The 22,538-nt window shown below is 39.5% G+C and overlaps 1 protein-coding gene across 1 annotated transcript in view; it reads left to right on the top strand.

The window, feature by feature from the left end:
- The first annotated feature begins 8,550 nt into the window (after positions 1–8,550).
- The window catches only part of NCK2 (NCK adaptor protein 2), a 52,983-nt gene continuing 38,995 nt past the window's right edge, over positions 8,551–22,538 (top strand). Inside the window, exon 1 of the mRNA XM_009883066.1 lies at positions 8,551–8,622. The gene's annotated coding sequence lies outside the window, so the exon portion shown is untranslated. The remainder of the gene's footprint in view (positions 8,623–22,538) is intronic.

The following is a 22,538-nucleotide window of genomic DNA, read 5'->3' as shown; positions in this document are numbered from 1 at the left end:
ACCACCTAACAAATCATGTAGGAACCAAAGCCACTTCTAAGTTCCGAGTGTTTGTCTTCCACTTACCTTTGGCTCTTCATTGTGAACCGCTTCTTATGATAGTTTTGTACTTGAACTGCATGAAGTTTGTTGTTTTTCTTCAGTTGTGCCATCAGAGGAGACTCAAAAAGCTTTAAATCTGGAATGCCAGTTTTTCCCAGCCAGTTTGATATACAAACGTATTGGAACAAAAATGTCTTGCTCCTCTCAAGGAAGATAATTTTCACCAGTGTGTTACTGAACTCTAACACCAGGTACTGTTTGAGCATATTCCACTTTCAGTAAGGGATTTTGTGCTGTGGTCTTTGTTGTCTGTCCCGTCCCGCCCCCCTCCCCCCCCCAATTTTACTAGCGGGTCCCAGTTTAACGTCAGTTTATGTGAATTCTGCAGCCCTGTGTGTGCTCTTCAACATTGTAAAGGAAACACTAAGTTTGAGCAAACAGTGAGCATTTTTACCCTTTCTGCTGTTGGTGGTGGAGAGAGATTTCCTCAACTTGCTCCCTCAGCTGGTCACTATAGTTCTCTTCACCTGAGAGCCAAGGTGCCTGGACTTTTCTGCCATCCCTTCAAAGTGAAATGGCTCTCGTTTATGCTGACAGTACTTCAGATGCAGTTTGCCTGAACAGATTAGGGCAGAGCTTGCATAGTCTTCAGAATAAGGTACTCCACTTGGACAGGAACGCCTATAGCATCCTTATATACCTGGAGGGAGGGTAGAACCCAGTCTGTTGGTGATGACTGAATTTACAGTAGGTGGGGAGTGCTCACATCAGACCTCCTTCCATCAGTATAATGCCACTTTTCTGTTTGAGGGTTTTCAAGTAATTTCTGACAATGTTTTCCTTGAGGGCATCAGTCAGGATCTGCTCCATGCATTTCCTCCAATTCCTGTATTTGCCTGGTGGTTCCAAAGACAACCATTGACCTTGACCTATCCCTCTTAACATCACCTTATCCATATATTTTAGCACTGATAAGGAGTGGCACTATTATTTTGAATTGAGACAGTGCCATTGTGGTGCAGACAAGCTACATTATTGAATGTACGCATAGAAAAGATTTTCTTTGGAGTAAGCAAGAATGAATAACTTTGCAGAACAGGAGCTCTAATAAGGGTTGAAGTCAGCCTTTAAGTTTGAATTGCCAGCGGGCCAAGTCTGCCTTACTTGACTCGATCTGTCGTATCTCTGTAGCCCCTCTTACAGTCCATTTTCTGTTACGTCTCACACCAAAGCAAATCTTCTCTAACCGTGTAGAAGTGAGATTTATTTGCTTATTCTAAAGATTTGTCTCCCTAGCCAAGAGCGGTAACCAAGCATCTCTGCCTGTGTTTCTCTGATAGTGAATTAGGGTTGTGTCCTTCTGTGGTAGCTAATTCATCGGAATCTGTGGTTTTCACTTCTCCAAAAGGCATCTGTGAATGCCTTTTTCCAGTGGAGGTGTGTGTTTTCAGTAATTTACATGTGCAGACTACTAGATTACTGTAAAGACTATATTAATATGCTGTTTCTAGTCATCTTTCACAGCCCCGAAACCCACAAGTATTTAATTAAAAGCTCTGACTCGAGAGGTTTGAAAGAACTGGTATGATTTGGTTGGTCAGATACAAAATCTTAAAATGGTTTAGGTTGGATGGGACCTTAAAGGTCATCTAGTTCCAACCCCCCATTTTAAAGGCAAAGATGCAATAGGGAAAAACAGATTTGTGAAGAAGCTGCTTGAGCCTGATGAGTTGTTAACCACTCAGGTCCTCAAAGATTCTGAGCTGATTTTACTTAATGGAAAAGATTGTCACTGTGTAGATTTTACAAACAAAAAATTAAAGTATCAAGCAGAAAAAGGTTGAAGTTCCACTGGAATGAAGTATTAAACTATATGTACAAAATACAATTTCTAAAGCGCTGAAGAAAGTTATCTAACTATAAATGCTAAGTTGTTTCTGAAAGTCAAATTACGGTCAAACCATGTCCTGAGAAGCTTGCTTAGTTAAGCACTACTTAGGGTTGAAGTCTAATCCTTTCCTTTCCTTAAAGATACTGTGCAACAAAGTTTAAGAACAGCCATGGTAGTTGTAACTCCGTTTCTGCTTATGTATCTGCAATTATAATTGTCAATTCAGGTCTTTTGGCATACATTTGTAAGGGATCTTGAGGTGCTCAGAGCTGTCCTAAGCATAAATCAAGACGTTTATTGCTTCTCCTATGTGGGCTTTAGGGATATTTATATATGCACTTACATAACCAGCTTGTAAGCCTTTAAATAAGGAAAATTAGAAATATTGTGAGTTCCTATTCCTTATTGTAAAGAAAAAATAGGGGAATTGAGATAAAATGAAGTTTTGAATACTTCACCTTTCACAGATGGCTCTTGAATAGGAATGCTTAAAAAGCTGGGGCCTTTTTGGTGGCACGGTACCTTTGAGTGAGCCTCCTTCAGATCTGCAGAGGGTGACTGAATGTGGCTTGCATTTATTTTGATGCTTGATTATCACCGTGAAAGACAGGTATATGTGGGTTTTTGTTGGTCGTGGGGTTTTTTTTGTTTTTGAGGCTGCAATATTACAGGTCCTCTCAAAGAGTTTGTAGCATTGCTGCGAGGAGGCTTCCTGGCCTCCCATTCATGATTTCTCAGCTCTGCTTTGTGGTTTGGATATTATTTTATTTTTTTTTTCTTTCTCATGCAGGGCCTGCCCTGGAAGTTTGCAGCTTAGCATAATCAAATTTGAATTAGGTCAATATCAGTAAGTATCAAGATGGAAAATCCTGCTTAAGCCAGGATATAAAAAATTTGCATATTGCAGTGAGTTTAGGTAGTAATTTGGTATCAGTATTAGGTTTTTAAATAGCTCAGACTTTTGGGGGAAACTTCCATCTGAGAGAATGTAAGTGTGTGATTCCTCTTAATAAAATAATGTGAATCTGTACAATATATATTGTAGAATTCCTAGCAGATGCAGTCACTAACAGATGTAATCCTCATTTCTTTCCCATTTAAAAAGATGCTAGTCATGCATTTATTTGGATTGCAACTACAGAGGAAGCTGGGACTAGAAGTTGCTTTTGAAATACAGTATTTATTTTAATCGTTGATACTATTTAGAAAATGAACTACTTGTGCTTCATGAGTAGTTTGGGAGGTGGTGGTTGTATGCAAGAAGATGTAAAAAATGTTCTTGTTTTTTGAAAACATATCACGTATACACAGGCGTGTGCAGAGGATACGCATTTGACTGCAGCAGTTAAATGAGAATATAGGTCATCATCGCCTCTTTGATTGCATGTGGTTTGAGTGTGAACCATGGCATGCTTTCTCTAGCGGTGTTCCTCTCCCTACCCCTGCACCCAAGTATATGTTTATTTAAAAAAAAAAATAAAAAATTGTTTGAGCAACCAGTGATACATGTCTAATCGCTTCCTCTTTGATACAAACAGCATGGCCGGGAGGTGTACTACAGCTATCGCATGCCAGATAGAAGCACGGAGAAGATACACAACTCCAGCCCGTGCACTGTTCAGAAGAGACCCAAATTTTTAGGCTAACCCTTACAGCCTCTGGTGATGGCTCCAAACCTAGGCTGCTTAAAAAAGCCCATTTAAACACAGATGTTTGCCTTTGCTTCAAGGGCTAGTCTCATTTTCACAGCTGGCACACAGGCTTAAATCTTTTCCAGCGTTTTAAGTATCTGGCAGTCTTTTCTTCATGCAAGGCAGTGAACCTGTTCTTGTGCCCCATTTCACTTGCTTCCTTGCCGTCAAGCAACTGCAGTCTTAAGAGGAAAAAAGCTTAGTTTTATAGAATATATAGCATGAAAGGATTTTAATTTTTTGTTTGTTTTCAGAATGTTATATGCACTGTAATGAAACGTTCCAATTTGCTACCTTTGTGAAACCTTAAATATGGTGTGAATCCAGTCTTGCTTTCTGTTTTCTCCCTGTGTTCTGTACTTAGTTTTAAAATGTAGTATTCAATGAATGCCTTGACTTACCCGAGTTAAAGAATAGTTGCATATTTGAACATTACCATTTTCTTAGCTTTAGAAGAAGGTAATATTCAGTGAATTTTGCAAGGATATATGTGACTTGGAGGTTAAAATACTAAGCATATACTAGAGTCTTGGATAAACTTGGTGGGTTTCTTTTTCCTTTAAACAAATTGAGGCACTGAGCTTTTGAGTGCTTAAGCTGATCTGTCTGCTGCTCCGTGAAACTGGATTGCGCTCGCCCAATTGTCTGCATAGTTAAAATATTTTGAACGTAGCTTATTTTGATGTAACTTCATTTGAAATATCTGCCTAATGGAGAAGTCTTAATGGAATACTTTAATAGCCCAAAGTGGTTACCTGCAATTGCTCCAGCGTAGTTCAGTCAATTACAAAGGGAGGCAATATTTAATGTTGGAGTGGAGCTAGATGGTGTAATGAACTGGCAGATTGCCAGCTTGATCTTCTCCACAGGAGAATTTGTATTAATGTGATGCTTTTCATTTGTTCTCCAGAAGGTCACCAGTAATACGTCAATTGTTGAATTTTATCATAGTTATCGCAGTCACTTGAATGCCTTACCATTGGAGTTAAAATTCCCACTCTGTGCAGTACAGGTTTATGGTCAGGTCATTCTTGTGTATTAGTATATTAAGTATCAAAGAGATTATTTTAGCTATTTCATGTCAGAATTTAAATAGGAGGTGGTTGGGTATTGGGAAGAGAGCCTGAGAGAATTGTCATTGAAATAGTCATTGTAAGGCTGAATCTGGATTTTAGCCATGGGGATAAAGAAAATGGGGCACATTAGAGCTATTAGTGAATGGAAAGGTGGTTGTTACTTGTAATATATTCATTACAAGATCACTAATTTATTCTTAAAGTTGTAATCGTTAAAGATTACACAGTTAAATAGAAGGTGCTTATTATATTAGATGTTACTGATATTTATCTTCTGGTGCCTGCTTGCAAGAATCAAGTTCAAACTTTTTTTTCTGACTATTCAAAAGTGCTTTTTACTGTGGGACTTGTATAGTCTTTGTGTTTGCAACACCTTGGTCTAGAAGACAAAGGAGAGTGACTGTTCAAACGTAGACAGATTTGTCTTTCTACCTTGCATGTTTGTAATTGTATGTTCATCCAGTTCGTATACTCTGCCATTTCTGTTCCTTATTGTCATCTTCTGTTCCTCTGCTCTGGGTAAGCATGGGAAATGAAGGCACTCATGAGTGGTAATGAAGTGTGGCATTATACATGCAGCAGGGTGACATTACTGCAGTAGTATTAGTATTAGGATTGAGATATGACGAATGGACATCACACTAGATGGTACAGAAGTGATGGGCACTGGTGATACCATGGGACATGAGTACCCAGCTCTGTGCCTCTGTTTACTTTGCTGCTTTTCAAAAAAGTCGTTGACTTGATTTCCCAAGTTTTCTAATGTTGCGCCAATTTGTCTTTTGGGTGGACAGCAAGTGTTTGCCATGTGTGCTCCAAGGTTTTTGAAGGTTGATGGAGATAATTTTGTACTCTCAGAGTTTAACTATTCATTCCCCATTCTGGCTTCACTATCAAATACAGCTGTCTAAAGTCCTGGTTGGTAGGACGCAGCAGCAGAACCAGAAAACCCCACCTACGGTGCAAACCCTCTGCCTGGGGGCAGATGGTACCAAACCCTAACCACTGTTTCCATTTACTGCCCTTTGAGGAGAAAGATCTTGAACTTCTGTAACTGAAAAATTGTTTTCAAGGAACATATTTAAAGTATAAGCGAATTATTTGTGGTCCAGGTTTCCATCCTGAGTTTGAGTCACTCTGCAAGTCACAACATTGCAGGCAAAGCTTTGGGCCGCGGGGGTGTATGATGGAAATTGGTTACTCTTCTGGGGAAGTGACTCTTAGTGTGACTCGTAGCAGAAAACTTCCTCTGGCTCTTCCATAGCAAAGTGAAGATTTTCACCGGGAGGAAAATAGAAACGGAGGTCACAATGCAACGGAATTGAGCCCAGAGAGGACAGAGACCAGTCTGCATCTTGCACTCGTGTGTCTGTTAGATTAACAGAGTTATATTTCAATCAAAGTGTTGGTAGGAGTGAGCTTTGCTCGTGCATCTTCCTCCTTTGACTCTTTGTGCTATTACCATTAACATTCTGAGCTACTTTTAATGTATTTTAATTGCCCTGCAAAAATAAAACCATTTTTACTGTACAGAAGGAAGTTAGCATTGTTATATTGAGATAAACACATGACTCATTCTTTTCTTATGTGTTTAGATGGAATTTGGACTCTTATTTTCCCCAACTGTTCATCCTCTCCAGTTGACTAATAAATATAAGGTTAGTTTTTCAGGTATTGATGATTAACAGTACTGTTTTTCACACTTTCAAATGCAAATTCTATATGTGAATGTGCGTTTGTGAAGGTGGGAGCAATAATTGAGAGAGGTGTTGGGTATGTACTTAAGGAACAAAACAAAAAAAATACCCCAAATGAAGTCAGAAACTTGGTACAGTACTTCGGTGGTGGATGGTAATGGGCAGAAGATTATTTGTGAGGTAGGACGGGGAAAGATGGTACTCTTCAGAAGGAAAAAAAAACAACCTGAAATGACTTTTGTTTTCTCGCTTTTCCCCCTTAATATTAAACATGTTCTTGCATTATTGACAGGAGAAAAACATGTACTACAAAATATTCAGCTGGCAGGAAAACAGATCTGCCCTGCCTCAGGGTTTTAGTGTTGCTTCATTTGTTAAAATATCTTTCCCATTTAGTTGAGATCCATCTTGTAATTTCAAATATAGAGCAGTTTTCAGTGAGAACACAGTTAAGGTCTGTAACTGGGTAGGAAAATTGGTAGAGCACAGTGTGGTTGCCCACAGTCTGGGTCTGCGGAAAGCTGAAACCCCAGGCTGGGCAGTGGGGCAGCAGGGCTCCCAGCCAGCACCCCGGCAGAGGAGAATTGGGTAGGTCGCCCTCCAGTCCCATCTGCTGCCTGCTGTCACAGGTGTGTCTTCATTCAGGCACAGAACTGGATCAGGAGACTCGGGTTTGAATAAGGCTTCCTCACAATTTGCCCTTCTCCATTTTTCCCACCCCCCTTGTGTGTTTTTCGGGAGGGCTAGCAATGCTCTGGCTCCTCTCGCAGCTGCTGGGCAGCAGGCGGGGAGCTGCCGGGGAGCTGAGGGCAGGGACTCTCTCGTGCTTTATCCCTTAACAATACATTTATGCTTAAATGTTTACCAAACTGTGGGTTTATTAGTTCGGTTACTCCACTTATTAATGAGTAAGAGTTTGAATCTCGCTTTGAAACATCTGTGTAAGGTATTTTTAATAAATTTGTCAATGCTTTTTTTCCCTCTTCATTATGATGTATGGGACCATTGAATGAATTGCTCTTTTTAATAGAATTTCTTTGGAGGATGCTTTTGTAGAGTGGCAATGGATTGGAATCTGTTCAGAGAGAACTTTGAACAAAAACATTTGTGCATGAGTGGCCTCAGGTTGAGTAGGAGTTTGTAATCTGTTGTCCTTACGAGCTACGGGCTGCAGCACAGGAAGACGTTCAGAATTTTTTCCTTCTCTTCAAATCTCATCTTAATGGGTTTACACTGCCTGAATGTGTCAGACATCGTATGGAGTTAGAAGCATTGTTAATGAGCAGAAACAAAGTTTAAACGTTTTTGAAGCCTATTCTGAGAGATAACTATTGTGGCTAGAAACACTTACCAGACCAATGGAGGCTGAGAGGGACCCCTGGAGGCTTGTGCTGTCCAGCTCCCAGCAGGGCTAAGGCCCCAGATGGGGCCATGTCTAGGAGAATTTGAGACTCCCCCAGAAGAAGGTCCGTAACTTCTGAGGGGGCATGTGGCTATGCTTAGCCACTCCTGTGGTGAAGCCTTTCTTCTTTACATCCGGTCAGAATTTCCATGAACGGAGTTTTCCAGCTCTCTGACCAACTTCACTGCCTCCCTGGGTCAGTATCTCTTGTGCCAGAGGGCCCCAAACCACACGCGGTAGTAATCCAGATGGATTACATGTCCCAAATGTGTCTGAGTGCCTCCTGGGTGGAAACAGTCAAGTCCCGCAAAACTGTGATGTACCTGTTTTCCATGTATAACAGCTTTTCCCTTTTCTTAGGAAGTATGGGCAAGTTAAACTGACTAATGTAAAACTGAAGGAAACAGTAAATAATAGTGCCTTTTCAAATGTAATCTTTCTAAAACGGGGCTGAGTTTTTAATTCAATTTATTGACTGATTTTTCTCGGTATTGTGATGGCTGAGTTTGTAGTTGCTTTCTTTCCTAGATGGTTTGGATGGTCTGCAGTTAAATTGACCTTGTATTCATTGAGAAAAGTTAAATATGAAGATGGATTCTATTTATGCTAAATAGGTGGATCAAGTTAGAGCCATTCTGTCTCCTCTTCAGCCTCCCTTAGGAGATATTGATACAATGAAAACTAAGTTACCTAGCTAAAGTTCTTTTAAGTTTAGTGCTGAAACTAAAATATGTGTTGTTTGTTGTTTCAGACAGTGGTGTACGTAACTTTGTTGGAGAGTCCTGCCTTTCACTGCCTGGATCCTTTTAACAGTGTGCCAAAGGTGAGTGGTTCAAGTTCAGTGGTTATTTTCGCAACTAAAGATAATGAGTGAACTGGATGTATTGCTTGTTTTGCTTTTGTGTAGTGTAGTACTTGTAATTTTATTTTTTTTTAAACTGCTGCATGGATGATTAAATAACAAGTCTTTTTCATTCAGTGATCTGAGACAAATGAGTTCTTACTTTCAAAAAAAGACAAGAAAAAAGGATAGGCTCAGCTTACTTATTAAGTACTAGATATTGCTACCACTGTTTTTTTGGCTCCCACCTCCTGTTACCTACTGCTTTGACTTGGGACTTTTTCGCCTGAAGGCGCTGTAGGCAGGATGTGGTGGTGTGGGAGGTGTGGAGGAGTAGCGGCCATCTGTAGCCTGTGGTGGAGCAGGCTTAATATTATTCTTTGTTTGAATTCTTAAAACTAAGTAATAACTTACAAAGTATTGAGAGGAAAGAAGGTTTGTGGGTTTTCTGTGAGACCAGAACAGAATTGCACTCAGTATGTAGAGAGTATCTTCCTGTGCTGGCCCAGAAGACCTGAGGTAACCTACTGAAGCTGATGTTTTCCATAGGATTCATTTTGTGGTAGAGTCTGACGGTCTTCTTTCTGTTAATTCATGTACCCTGTTGTCTCTTTCTAGTAACTGTAGTTGATCTCTGTGGCTTAGCAGAGATTTATTAACAGAAAGTTTTAATAAAATGAAACCTTATTACAACTGTACCAAAAAATAAAAGCAAAAAGGCAGAACTTTCTGAACTGAATGAACTTTCAGCATTGTAGTAGCTGAAGCACGGAGCAGAAGACTAGGAGTCTTAGTTTCACTCATTACTTCACCAGGTGGATTTATTATTTCTTACTCAAATTCTCTGTTTATAAAATAAAAATAATGTTACCTTCTTCAGAAGGAAGTTATGAAGACTAATTATTGACATTTTGGAGCCTTCAAGTGAAAAGCAATGTATGGAGTCCTCAGGTGCCTTGATTTTTGCTGTGAGTTCTGTTAAATGCTTGTTCAATGAAGTGTTATCAGATGTTGAAATTAGACTTAATTTGTTTAATAAAGTGCAGGTGAACCAGTTAGAATTAAAAATGCAATCCAGTCTTTAACATCTACATATGTTTTTGCAAATGATCCAGTTTCCTTCAAATTGAAAAGGAAATTCCGAAGTAGTGTCTAGAAAGTCTGAGATGCTATGATTGGCTTTTGCACTACATTTTCAAATTATCTGATATATGTCTTTAAATGCAATAGACAAATTTATAACCTTGGCATTTCCAACAGATCAGAGTACAGCCTTGACCATTTTGTATTTGTGTTTAAAGACTAACAGTGAGAAGTCTTTTGTAATAATTTTCTGGAGTAGAAACTCCAGTAAGTTTTTTTTATACTTTTTGTGTATCGTGTAGGTTGCAAAATTAAAATGTTCTTGAAATGGCTGTTAATGTGAAAACAAAACACACAATCCTAAAGCCAATGGTTAATCTATTAACTATAGACTTAAACATACTAAAATTATTCTGATTTTTCTACTAAAATTTCTACTCAAAATTAAGGTTGTATTTTACTGTGGCCCAAATTTTGTATTGCGTACAAGCAAAGTTTTCAATGTCTTAGTACTCAGCGGATTTGCTAAACTGCGATCAGATGTCAATGGCTACAGTACCACAACATTTGATGGAAAGCCTGGTCTGTAAAGGTACTCAAAACAACCGTGACACAAATGTGCTCCTCACGTTATGAGACTGGGGACCTGCTCACAGCTTCTGAAAGACTGATCCTCCTCCTCATTTAAAGAGGAAAAAGCACCACAGACATTTCAAAGTGATGCAACCGTCTGTAATGCAGTATCAGAATATTTCTTGGTATTTTTCTGTGGATCAGCATGTTTGTAGTTGTTGATTTTTGAGGATTTTAAATCCAAGGAAAACAATGCCTATTATTAGTGTTTTCTACGAGTGACTTATGGGAATTTTTGATTCTGACAGTAACTAAGAGAGTGAAGGGTGCGTACTGAGTGGATGTCTGGATTCCTTTCCCTTAAAAAAAAAAAAGTTTCCTGTAATTATGTTGATTATCCCAGATGCCTAAAGTGTTGACTTTAAGCCTTTGAATGAAAGTTTAGCATGACTTAAATATATTTACAAACATTTAGTATAATAAATGAATTTGTAGAGTACTGCCCATTATGTTATGCTAGTGGCATAATACTTTCTAACCTGTAATTGTGGACAGTAGGGAAGAACACTTTCATCCCACTCTTACACCCCCATAACCACAGGTATACCCCGCAAATACATTGATCTTCCCTGAATTATGTAATTTTAGTACTTTCTTTTTTAAATTTGTTTACTACATTTTTTCTGTTTCTCTTTGTAGATCTTGGCATGAAAATATAGTCAGGTGTTTATTTACTAATAACATTAAAATAGATTATTGAGAATCACTTGCATATAATTTTTTCCAGCTTTGATAGCTTCAGCTGCACCTCAGGTTTGTAGATATCAATGGGTACCTGTTACGGCTCACAAATGGCCTTTGCAGTAGACTTTAACTGCAATCCGTATGGATTCCTCATCAGAGAACACGGTACAGCATTCATCATTACGTGAAAATTCAGTTCAGTAAAAATAAAACAATGACCACGTTTTTCCTGGTGGAAGTAGTTTTGTGGTTTGATAGCCAGTGTGGTCTTCGGCTGTCTTCTCATCCAACGTGTCAGTTTTTCTGAGCCAAAAAAAGCTTTGCCTGCTGAAAAGAATCTAGCTTGTTGCTCATGAATATAGCTATGAGTTAAGGTGTGTGTATGAAATATACAAGTAAACTAGGGTTAAGCTTGTGCCTGAGTATATTCGTGAACTGAGCCCAAAACACACCCAAAACACAGTGACTAACCTTTGTGTCTTCACCAGTGTTCAGAGGATGCCGCTGGTAGAACTGGTTACTGACCCCCTATTTCCATGGTTTCTAAATAAACATATCCCTGCATTAACACCACTTTCAGTTAGGAGATTTGAATATGGATTGCACTTTTGAGGGACAACTCACGTGGCTTAGACTATGATCTTGAGAAGCTCTTTGAGATATCTTATGTAATTAAGCTACATCACAGGGAGGGTATCCTGAGATGCTGAAAGTGTTTGTGACTTAGGTGAGTGTTGTACATAGAGGCATAGGTCAGGGAAAGTCATCTTGAGGCTTTCGGGATGTGGGGTGTGGGAGCAGTCCTTGTGCCAGCACTGTGTAGTGCGATAGGGCCGTATCAGCACAGGAACGGGTCAGTAATCCCAAACCCTCCTGAAGGAGGAGGCAGATTAGCAGCTGAGGCCGACGTCACCAAGTTATTCCAAGATCTCACTGCCCCATAACAGGAGCTGTTGTCATCTCCTGCTTGCAAATGCCTGCTGGAGATGCCCTCCCCTCAGGTTTCTGAGGGGTGCCGTGCCTGTTTTGTAGCTCTGTAGGGCCGACTGCTTGAGCTGGTGCTGTGCAGAAGCAAGCATGCAGCCAGTGTTGGCGTAGGTCAGTTATAACATCAGTTGAAGGCTTGTTCCTCCATTTCATAGTGGCTGGAAGGCAGTTCTTCTGGTGTGGAGGCTTTGAGGGAACTTCAAATGATTCATTGTTCGTCTTAGAATTGGTGTGTAGTAGAAATACTGCTAAAACTGTAAATGTGTGCATTTCCAGTAGTGGTCTTAACATATTCCATATAGCATCACATTCGAATGGTATGTATTACATCAAATGTATTATGATATTAAAAAACAATTCAGCTTGCTGAAATACTGCCTCTTAATGAATAGGAAGAGACTATACACGCATTTCCATCTCATTTTGTATCTGGTGAATGGATTTGTGTGTGTTACCCAGAAGCGCTGAAATTGGTGGATTTCATAGAACAGAAAATATTTAAAGGTTAGTGTGGTATATTTGCTGTGGAATTCTGTTTCTAATAACTTGGTTAATTAATCTTGGATTACGATTACTGTTTGCGCTGTAGTAACAAAGCTCAAATTGTACTAAGCAGAGAGGACTGAGAAAACGAGCTTGTTGTGTTGTTTATTTTTTTAAGCCAGTAGTAACATGAAGCGTAGAATACCGTGCATACAGATACAAACCTTTTACAGTCTATTTTTCTTTCCCTGATTTGAAGTTTGAGAGTCTCGTTTTAAGGCATCACAGGCTCCTTGCAGTCTCCTGGGTTTAACCCCCTCTTTCCTTTGTGTTCTCTCTTCACACCCTTTTGTTTCAGGGATCCCCTGCAGCTTCTCATCTTATCCCTTCTTATTTTGTAGGCTGTTGTCTGTGTCAGCTGCTTTTAGTTGTTCCCCATAATACAACCTCTGTGCAGCTTATTTTCTACCTGCTCTGTCACCCTCTTCCCCTCTCCCCCCCTCGTTTCTTTTAAATGAACCTACTCTGTTTTTTTTGATTCAGCAGCTGTATGTGCAATCCTTCCAGCAAATCCCTTGCTACTGTCATTGCTACTCATGCTGGTTTTTTTTCCTCACTAGTCTGAGTCCTTGCATTTATTTTTAGCACTTCTTTTCCCTGTGATGACTTGTTCTACCTCTTCCTGCTATCCTATAAAATTTACCTGCATCCTAATTATTTTTTTATGTGAAATACTGACGTCTTAACAGACATGTTCCTATATGCAAGTTAAATGTCTGCTCTGATGCAAGCAAGCTATTGCAGGTGATGCCAGAGAGATCCTTTGCCTGAAGCAGCAGGTAGTTTGAGGGACGTGGATTTTCCCAAGAGGCTGATTTTGAATTCTCTATCTTGCACCAAAATCAGTAGCTTTTTGTCTTTCTGTGCTTAGCACATTCCCTGATAAGCTGGGGTGTCTCATACCATTAGTTCTCCAGTTATCGCATACCAGCCCAAAAAATGCTGTTCAATGAGGATTAGACCTCTCTTTATATTTGATTTCTGAGTTTGTCTTTCAAGATTAAACAGAGTGTTAGTTTTCCTTAGTTCTCCCTCAAGATTAGTGGATGGCATTTTTCTGTCAGCGCTGGATTTGTATAGGATCTGGAAAGGTATGTTCCATTGTTGCTATAGAGTGCTGGTTTATGATGATGATCATCATCATCATCATAATGTTTGGTAAATAAAAGCGTTTATCTCAAAAGAAAAGGGTGTAACATCCTTAGGTTTACTTAAATCAGTAGGTTGTTGTGATCTGCTTCCTGGCTGGGGTTCAGGAGAAGCAGAAGAAAATGACGGTATAAAGCAGGCCACTGGTCACACTAAGGATTCTGGCCTGTAAGTGGTGGCTGGGCATCTCCGCATCCTGAGTCAGTACCCTGACTAATTCTGTAGAATCGTTAAAAATAGGAGTAAGAAAAACTGAGGGCAGCATTTGATGCAGTGACACAGTTCTACTTACCTTTTTGGAACTGAAGCTTTGTTTCAGTTTGAGGTTTTGAACTTAAATGTTATTACACACTAGAGGAGCAGGAACAAGGCATCAAATAACACTTCAGCCCAAGACATGTTCCTCAGAGCTTAATTTTCAACAAGGAGCTTAAGAACAAGAACAAATAAAATAAAAATGCTTGGTATTAGTCCCTTGAAGCATTCAGAGGTTCTGTGGTGCAGGAAAGGAAAAGGGATATTACTTCTGTGAGTTCTCCTGGAGGTCCAGGGGGAGAGGGGATGTGTCTTCCCCCTTCTCCCTATTCTCTTCCCCACCTTGAAGTAACAGTGAATTTTTATATACTTGCTCCTACTTTCAGTGAGCCAAAGGATTGTAACTTGCTGCTCCTTTCACACACTGCTCCACAGCTCCCAGTATTTGTGTATGAATTTTCTTTAAAAGCCTTTTTCACGGAGGCCTGATGCCGATTTGGTAACACTATTAGCTTCTGTTAGTAAGGTCTAATTCAGATAATAAAGAAGTTGTCTACTTCTGTTGTAATACTACTTATAACAGAGTTGTGGCATGTCGCTCTTGAATTTTGATGACAAGTAATACTAAGGTGCAACAAGAAGCTGTCAAGTACTAAATATTTTGTGTGGCTCTGACCTACACTTGTATATGAAATGGCATAGTGACTTTTATTGAAACTCAGTAGCAATATAAACTTTAAAATTTCTATTGATCTAGAAATAATGAGAACTCTGTGGCTGAACTTCCGAATTTCAGACCTGTGGTTTTGAACCCGTTTTTCCTTTATTTAATCTTGCTTCTAGTACTGCTATTAATCCGCACAGTGTCTCTCCATCTTTGGAAATTATTTGGCTACTATTATTTCCCTTTCACATTTGTTGATGAATTTTATTGTTATCTGGTGGGAGTGAGAAATAAAATGTGTCCGTGAGCACATGAGGATAGAACGTCTTGTCAGTGTGAGTGTACATAACATTTCTGGCTGAAAGGGAATGTGATGTGTTAGCCAAAGCCAAATGTTTAATTTTGAACCAATTTATTTATTGCAGGGAGATTCTGTTCAGAAAAGTGAGAAATTTCTGGCAGAAGATAAAACAGTCGAAGGAGATTTAGAGGAGTTTGGAAAGATTCACTTTTGTTTAAGCACCAGAGCTGAGAGTGGGAATAAAGGAGGACGAGAGTCCGGCATCGCCAGGCCACGTTGGTCTCTATTGAATGTGTATTTTGCTCATAGAAATGTAGATTCTTCTAATTGCTTATTCTTGGTTTTGGGTAACTGTTTCTATGGAAAAAAAGGGTCAGATATTCCTAGTCTCTGTCTAGTAAAAGTTTGCTTTCAGAAGCTTAGCTTTTTGAACAGCAGTTCTGGTGCAGTGGAAAATCATGTTGGGGTAGTAATAGTGGAACAACTTTTTTGGTTGTCTGCGTAAGCTGTCTTAAAGCAGGTGACACCTGAACTGCAAGGTGAGAGTTCAGAGTAAGGAGCATCTTCCTAACGTGCTTACAGCAGCCTGCGTCCTCTGGAGCATGCCTGGCAGAAGGCTTTCAGTAAATCCCCTTTCATCTTTTTGCCCCCTTCGGTGAATGGTGTTTCTTGATTTCCTGTCCCTCCCCTTCGACTGAGGAATTAACAATAGCTTGCTGCTGTAATTGTGTGGCAGAGCACTCCCGAGTACTATTTTTTGGAAGAGGACCTCATTTGAACTGGCCTATGTAAGAAATAATTTGATTGAAATAAATGAATGCTGTCAACATTCCAGACCAAAAATGCAGTCTTGACTTTAAATTTAAAGCATATAGGGCAGGCCAGTTTGAAACCTGCTTTATTTTGAAAAGTGTGAGGGGTAGAGTTTCCTCTGCACTTGTGTTTTGGGAATGGTAAGAGAGGATTCCTGTCTTGACTTTAGAGAGTTGTTAGATGGAAGGAGAACAGATAACCTTAGGGGGAGACTGGGATGGCCCTTTTTTGCTGGGCTGATACTTTCCTGTTCATGTAGCGTTATCGCGGCAGTCAGCCCAACTGACAAGAGACTTGTGAAGCTGCAGCATTTGCTCACATTTCATACAAGATCCAAGAGTGCCTCTTCATTTAAATTGTGCTTTCTCTTGGTACATGTCCGATCAGGAAATTAAAAGGATAGCTTTCTGAGTAACTGTCTCGTGGTCCAGTCTTCTTCAGGAACATGTACAGATTTATACAGGAATAAATTTAATGATATTAGTGGTTTCTTAATGAAATCTAACACCATGTCTTTCAAGCTGCCTCTTTGGTTATGTACGTAAGCACAGAATCAAGAATGATGTCTTGCATCCGGTGATTATTTTTACCTCTACTATTCAAAGACGCTGCTTCTACAAAGTAGCTTTTTACCTGAAAAGCTGTCCTAGATATGAGAAATAGGTGTTCAGTAACAGCAAATTCAAGTAAAAATCTGTGGAACTTTGCCTTGAGAGTTAAACTGAGAAGTATCTTAATTTTATTATTTTTTTTTTCACTGCCACATGCACCTTTTTATATTGGATAAAAATTCTGGTCTGGGTGACCTGGTAAGAAGATCCAGAAAACTAAGAATTTAGTCGGTATTTGAAATGACAGTAAACGGGAGCAGAGTCTGAACAGGGCTCAAAATACTTAGTGCTCTGTGAGTTGGAAGTTAAAAATTGTTTTAGTATACATATTTTTCACATTTTCCTACTGTCATGAGGTAGATTGAATGGGGTTTTTTGTAAAGCAATTGATAAATTGCTTAAGACTATAAAGTGAACATTGTCTAGAAATGGACAATGTACTCTTTTTTTTTTTTTTTTCCCCCTTAAACAGCTTTGGTTGGGAATAAACGCGTTTTTGAACTGAACAAACATCTCTTCCTTTTTCGAGTTAAAAAGTGAATATATGATATTTCTATTGGGGAACAGAAGGTCAGCAGTTCAATTTTATTTTCAGCATTTTATAGACAGTTTAAAGTGAAATCTCTTGAAAAGTAGGTAGCAGTGTTTCAAGGGATTAGCAGTAAAATGTAGCAATCCACAGTGATTCTGAGCTTTGTCCTTCTGTGCGAGATCAAGGTTAAACTTCTTATGTCTGAGGTCTGTTCTTTGTTTATACAATACATAAATGTACTAACACTTCTAGTGAAGTATAATTCCTGCAGACCATTGAATGTTTGAGCTAGGGGAAAAGAAGCAGCAATGGAAGCAAATCATTCAACCGCCTTTTTTTTTTTTTTTTAATCTTGAAAGAAATTCAAGGATGTCTCCTTTATAAAATTTCATGGTGTTCACCATATCCTCAGTGGCTGGCTGTTTTAATTTCAAGGTGAGAAATAAGGTTTATTGATAGTGAGGATGAAAGTGCATGAACAGCGATACACTTAATTTGTTTTTCCACAGAGCATGTTTCACCAGTCTGTCATATAGATAATATTACGTAAATGTCCTCTCAGTAGAGTGTCTGGTTTTTTTCTATGATCTTGTGTGCTTGGCTCCTTCCTGCCCCCTTTTTGTAAGGGACTATGGAGAGGTTGGTAGGTGTAAAATGATTTGTAATTTTGTCTTGTCTAGACACCTAATGTATGTTGTATTTTTCCTGGACCTTCCCCTCCTTCTGTCTTGTTGTGTGTGTGTTTGTTTGTTTGTTTTTTAATGTATTTCCAAATGTATAGGTAAGCTTAAATGTTGTCTGCTGGGGGGGAATGAAGAGATAACAGTCCAGAGCAACATCAACAAACATTAAGCTTATCCCTGTCTCTGGCTTAGTAGAAACACACATAAACCAATGCGGAGATGTGGCCATTAATCATCACTGCTGTTTTAGAGGCAAGATGAGGTCTCTTTTCCCCCAAAAGTTTACTTAGCTGTGTGGCTTTTCTGAAACCGCTTTTACAAGAATTCAGGAAAAGGTGAGCTGATGGTCTTTCTGACCCTCTGTCTGTACTTATTTAAATGTGAGGCAGCATTTGGGGTTCTGTTGTGTTCACTCTGCAGCCAAGAAGCATAGCCCACAAAAAGCTGCCTTCTCTCTGTCTCATGCTGTTTGCAACTGAAGGGTCTTAAGATGTCCTCTCTGTACAGTCTGGGTTTTACCATTGCTGTCTAGAATGTGGAAACCCATCCATCGCTCTTGATGGCAATGCCTTCAAAATAAAGCAACAAGCAGCTTTTTGCCCTTATAGTGGAAAAAGTCACTGCAGATCGGGTCATCCGCAGTAGTTGCATCTGCGTAGGCTGCCGGTGGAGGCAGAAGGAGAACCTGCAGCTGCTGACAGCACCTGCCTGAGCCCTGCCTGCCGATGGAGCTTGCAGCAACTGGTGCAGGATAGGGAGGTTGAGGGCAGATGGCACAAACATGCCAGGGCTAAAGGCTGGAGGAGGGGGTTGGTAGGAAGGGATGTTAGCTGGCTGTCTGCCGTTGGAGTTGCCTTATGTTCAGACTCTTTTTCTTTCCCCTCTTTCAACAGACTAAAACCAGCAGTGATAACTTAATAATTCACACTTCTTCTGTTTTCTGATAAGTATATAATAAGAGGGCATGAAAAGATGCAAGTTTGTATAGTCTTTAAGGTATGGGGAGATACCTTCTTCCAAAAATTTCATCTGGGTTAGATGCAGCACTAATAAAATCATCTAACTACAAAGGTCCTCACTCGGTGTTTTCTGCCTGGTCTCTAGAAGGTTGCCAGTACTGTCTGTTAATCTTTTTATTCCTGCTTTCCAAATGAAATAAAAATACAAATTTCTTAAAAACACCCGCCCACCCTCTGCAAACATGCTGAAATATGTTTGTTTGTTTGGGTTTTTTTAATCTGTTAAGATTGACCTTAACCAATTTCTTAATAATCATCTCATGGACTTTAGCCAGGTTATTATTATAAGCCCTTTGCCCTGTGTGTTGGTGACCATACTCAGTTTCAGTTTAGCTAAAGACCCATTAAAGTGTTTTCTCTGCAACTTCTATTGTTATCGTTATCTATCTTTTAAGCATAGGTAGGTTATTAGGCTCCTAACTAGTATTGCAAAACTTTAACATATGTTGCTATAATACCAGCTTGTTCCTGTAGAATACCAGTTTTTGTCCTTTGAAATAGAATTTTGAATTTAAATAATCTGTCAGAAGCTAAAAATGAACACTGCCTACTTTATAATAGGCATGCTGTTCCAGAAGGGGTATAGAAATATCCTTTTCTTTTTAAGTAAGACATCAAAAGATTTTTAAAAACTTAAATTTCTGAACAGCAGAGCGCTTATCACATAAATAGGAAAGAGAGTACTTACTATTATGTGTTTTAAAGACTGTCACATTGATTAAGCATTTGTATCTTGAACAGCCCCAGACCAGGAAATTTTGTGGCATAGCAGTATTACTAATGAAATTTAAAAAAAAAAAAAGAAATTGGAAAGGTTAGCTCACATGAAGGTCACAACATGAAGCAGAGTGAACATCGTATAAAATTAGGGTGGTATTGCATGAATTAATAAAAGGCCAGAACTCAGATTTGTGTTCTTTTAGTGCGGCAGCAGCCTACCTTGTAACAGCCCTGATGGCTTTATCTTTCTACCACTAGAGAGGCAGCAGGCTAAAGTATCTGCTACTTTCTGAAATAGAAGTTAGCAATTTTATTCTTCTCTGATAATGTTTTCCAGATTCTTACTGTTGTGACAGCATTGTGTCCTTTTCTTCAACTTCAGTTTTTTTCTAAGACTGTGTGCCTCAAATAATGAAGCTGTATTAGTCTGAATAATGGGCAGTTGTGACTATGAGGTGACCTTGGCTTACAAGAAAGGAGTGAAGATGTGACCTGGGGGATTGCCTTCACAGCATTTGTTGTGCTTGGCAGTCTCTGTCTCCAAGAGCTTCACTGCTGCTCTTGCCTGGTAGACACTGGTGCTATACCTTCCTGCTGGAGTGGACTTGGAGAGCTGGAAAGGTTCTTGTTGTCATCTACAGCCATCAGAGACGGTCATTGCCAAGACTGGGCTGCAGGCAAAACGTGTGTGGGTCGCGGTGAGGAGATGCATGCTTTGTGATTCCCTTTCCTTACATGGCGAGTTTACATTTTAAAAGATCATTTGCAGCAGTTCCTGCTTATTTCATCTGGCCAGGTTGATTTGTGTGATAGGCTTCATGAAAACATTGTGTGGGAAATTTTTTTACAAACATCCTTTTATATGTTATTATATAAACATATATAAAGTGAGGTTTCTTCTTTTGTTGAATGGTAAAGTGCTGTACTGACTCCTTAGCAGGAAGGATGTATTTCTGGGTGTTTCTGATCTATATCCTCCTTTATTTCTTTGTGTGTCTTATAAAAAGACTTCTAAGCCATTTATAAGACAAAAAAACAAGCTTAACTTTTGTGCTGTATTGGAGCTACGCAGAAATTCGTTACCACTAAGCTAGTCTTGAGGTTTCCTGTTTGCAGTTGTTCTGTAACGCAAGATGCAAGGCGCCGGAGTGTAGCTGCAGTGGTATTAGAGATTGGGATATCAGATACGTTGTGGGGCCGAGAGCAGCAAACATTGCTTAGAAGCTGTCAGAGGCATCCGGTTGAAGAAAGAAAACCCCAAACCTGGTGGCATTGTGCCCTGAAGCGATGCGATACAGAGGGGAAGAGGGTTTGAGGTGTGTGGGGGCGGGCTGTTGGGTAGCTTCGAGATGAAGTTACTTAGCTGGTAGAGCTCTAAATTACTGGTTAATTAAGACTCATCCTTCACTTTTTTTGAAGAGATACGGCACACTTACATTTTAGTGAGAAGTAACATCTAAAAAACCCACATTAGTGGTGTCCGTAGAAGTGGGCCGTGGCAGGGCAGTCCTGCCTGCGGCACAGGGGCCACAGCACCTTCGACGTGATTAGCTGTTCCACCAGGCTGTATCGCCCTCACAGTTTTATCTATAATTATTGTGGGTTGATTTTTGGTTTGTTTGTTTTTTGTTTTTTGGTTTTTTTTTTTTCCTAAGTGACTCATAAGGAAACGGTACTTTTGCACCTAAGAACAAATGCCTTGGGGTCTGCCAGAAAGGCTCATGGTGTCTGCTGATCCTGCCTTTGAAGCTGCCCCTGCGGCTGGGCCTGCCTGGTGGCTGGGTCTTAGTCTGTGTGGGCTTGGTGAGGCCTAAATCAGGAGCTCAAATGAAGTGAAAAACATACAGAAAAAGCAGTTTGTTCGTGCCTATCTTCCTTAAAACCCGCTTAGTAAGTACTAATTGCACATCCATAATCTGCTGGTGTGCTGTGTGGGCTTTTTGGGATGGTCCTTTGTTTCTTTCCTGTATTTTTCTTTAGGATTACAGTTCATCTGACTACTTGGTGGTGTTATCATCTGACTACTTGGTGGTGTTATCAAGGACATCCAATTTATGCTTTCGAATAAATGGCACAACTGTAACTCTCCAGAACTTCTTCATTGCTCCTAATTTTCCTCAGAGTTGACACTAAAACTGCAAAAGCTTTGTGTGGATGGTTCTGCTATCTTGGGGTGCATTTGAAGATTAAGTGTGTTTTGTTTGTCTTATTATATTTATACCCTAGTTGATGACAGAGAGGAAAATGGTTGTCACTGTAAAATAATCCCATAATGTAGAAATAAGGATTACACAATTTTTTTCTTACATCACGTGCAGGAAACTTAATGTACGGTCTAATTCTGTACTTATTCTATTGATAATATTTAATTTATTCCAGATGCCGTTTAATGACTTTTTATAGTTCTTAATGAGCTGAACTTCACTTTTTATACTGTCAGTTTGCATTTCCTGACTTGAGCTTGTTGTTATGAGTTTTTCCTTTTGAAAGAAAGGACACGGGAGAGGGAGAGGACACAGAAAACCTCTGGAGCTTTTTTACCTCACTTTTTAAAAAGGATATTCTTTTGACGAAATAATAGTTCTTTCAATGCTAAATTGTGAGAGTAGGTTGGGAAATGTAATAAAACATTCCTTCTCACAGTGGATCTATTTATTTACATCTTTGTTTACATTTATTCTTTACAGCTTCCACTCATCCTTGCTTTCAGCTTTGGAAAACTGACGCTCCTAAAGTACGACAGCGGCTTGTATTGATTGTGACTGTGTCTTCAGTTTGCGCATCAAAGTAAATTAGATAATAATCACATGCACTTACTCAGCTATCACTTTTAGTTCCATAGTCAATGCATCCTAATGAGACCTAATAGTGAAATACCCCAAATTAATTGTCAAGCTTGTGTTAAAACAGTCAGCATTTAGGCAGCCCAAGTGTGTGGGTTTTTCTCTGCTCAGGTGTCGGTTTGACGCCTCAGAACTGCATATCCAGATGATGAATGTTTGATCACTACAGCTATTGCTTTAAAAGAGGGGGGGGAGTATTCTTACAATAATTTTTGGTGCAGTGACCTCTTTACAAATAAATGTGTCCCTTGGGTTGTATTGACACACATTATATGCAGTATTAAAGTGTTAAACTGCAGAAGCAGTTAAACAAGGTGGCTTTTATGTGATCCGTCTTCATTTGTCTGAGCACCAGCAAATAGCCCATGTAACAAAGCA

The sequence above is a fragment of the Charadrius vociferus genome, unplaced genomic scaffold (assembly GCF_000708025.1).
Source record: "Charadrius vociferus isolate BGI_N301 unplaced genomic scaffold, ASM70802v2 scaffold92, whole genome shotgun sequence".
NCBI classification, from domain to species: Eukaryota; Metazoa; Chordata; class Aves; order Charadriiformes; family Charadriidae; genus Charadrius; species Charadrius vociferus.
Note: the sequence above shows the minus strand (reverse complement) of the source record. Positions and strands in the feature narration are given on the sequence as shown.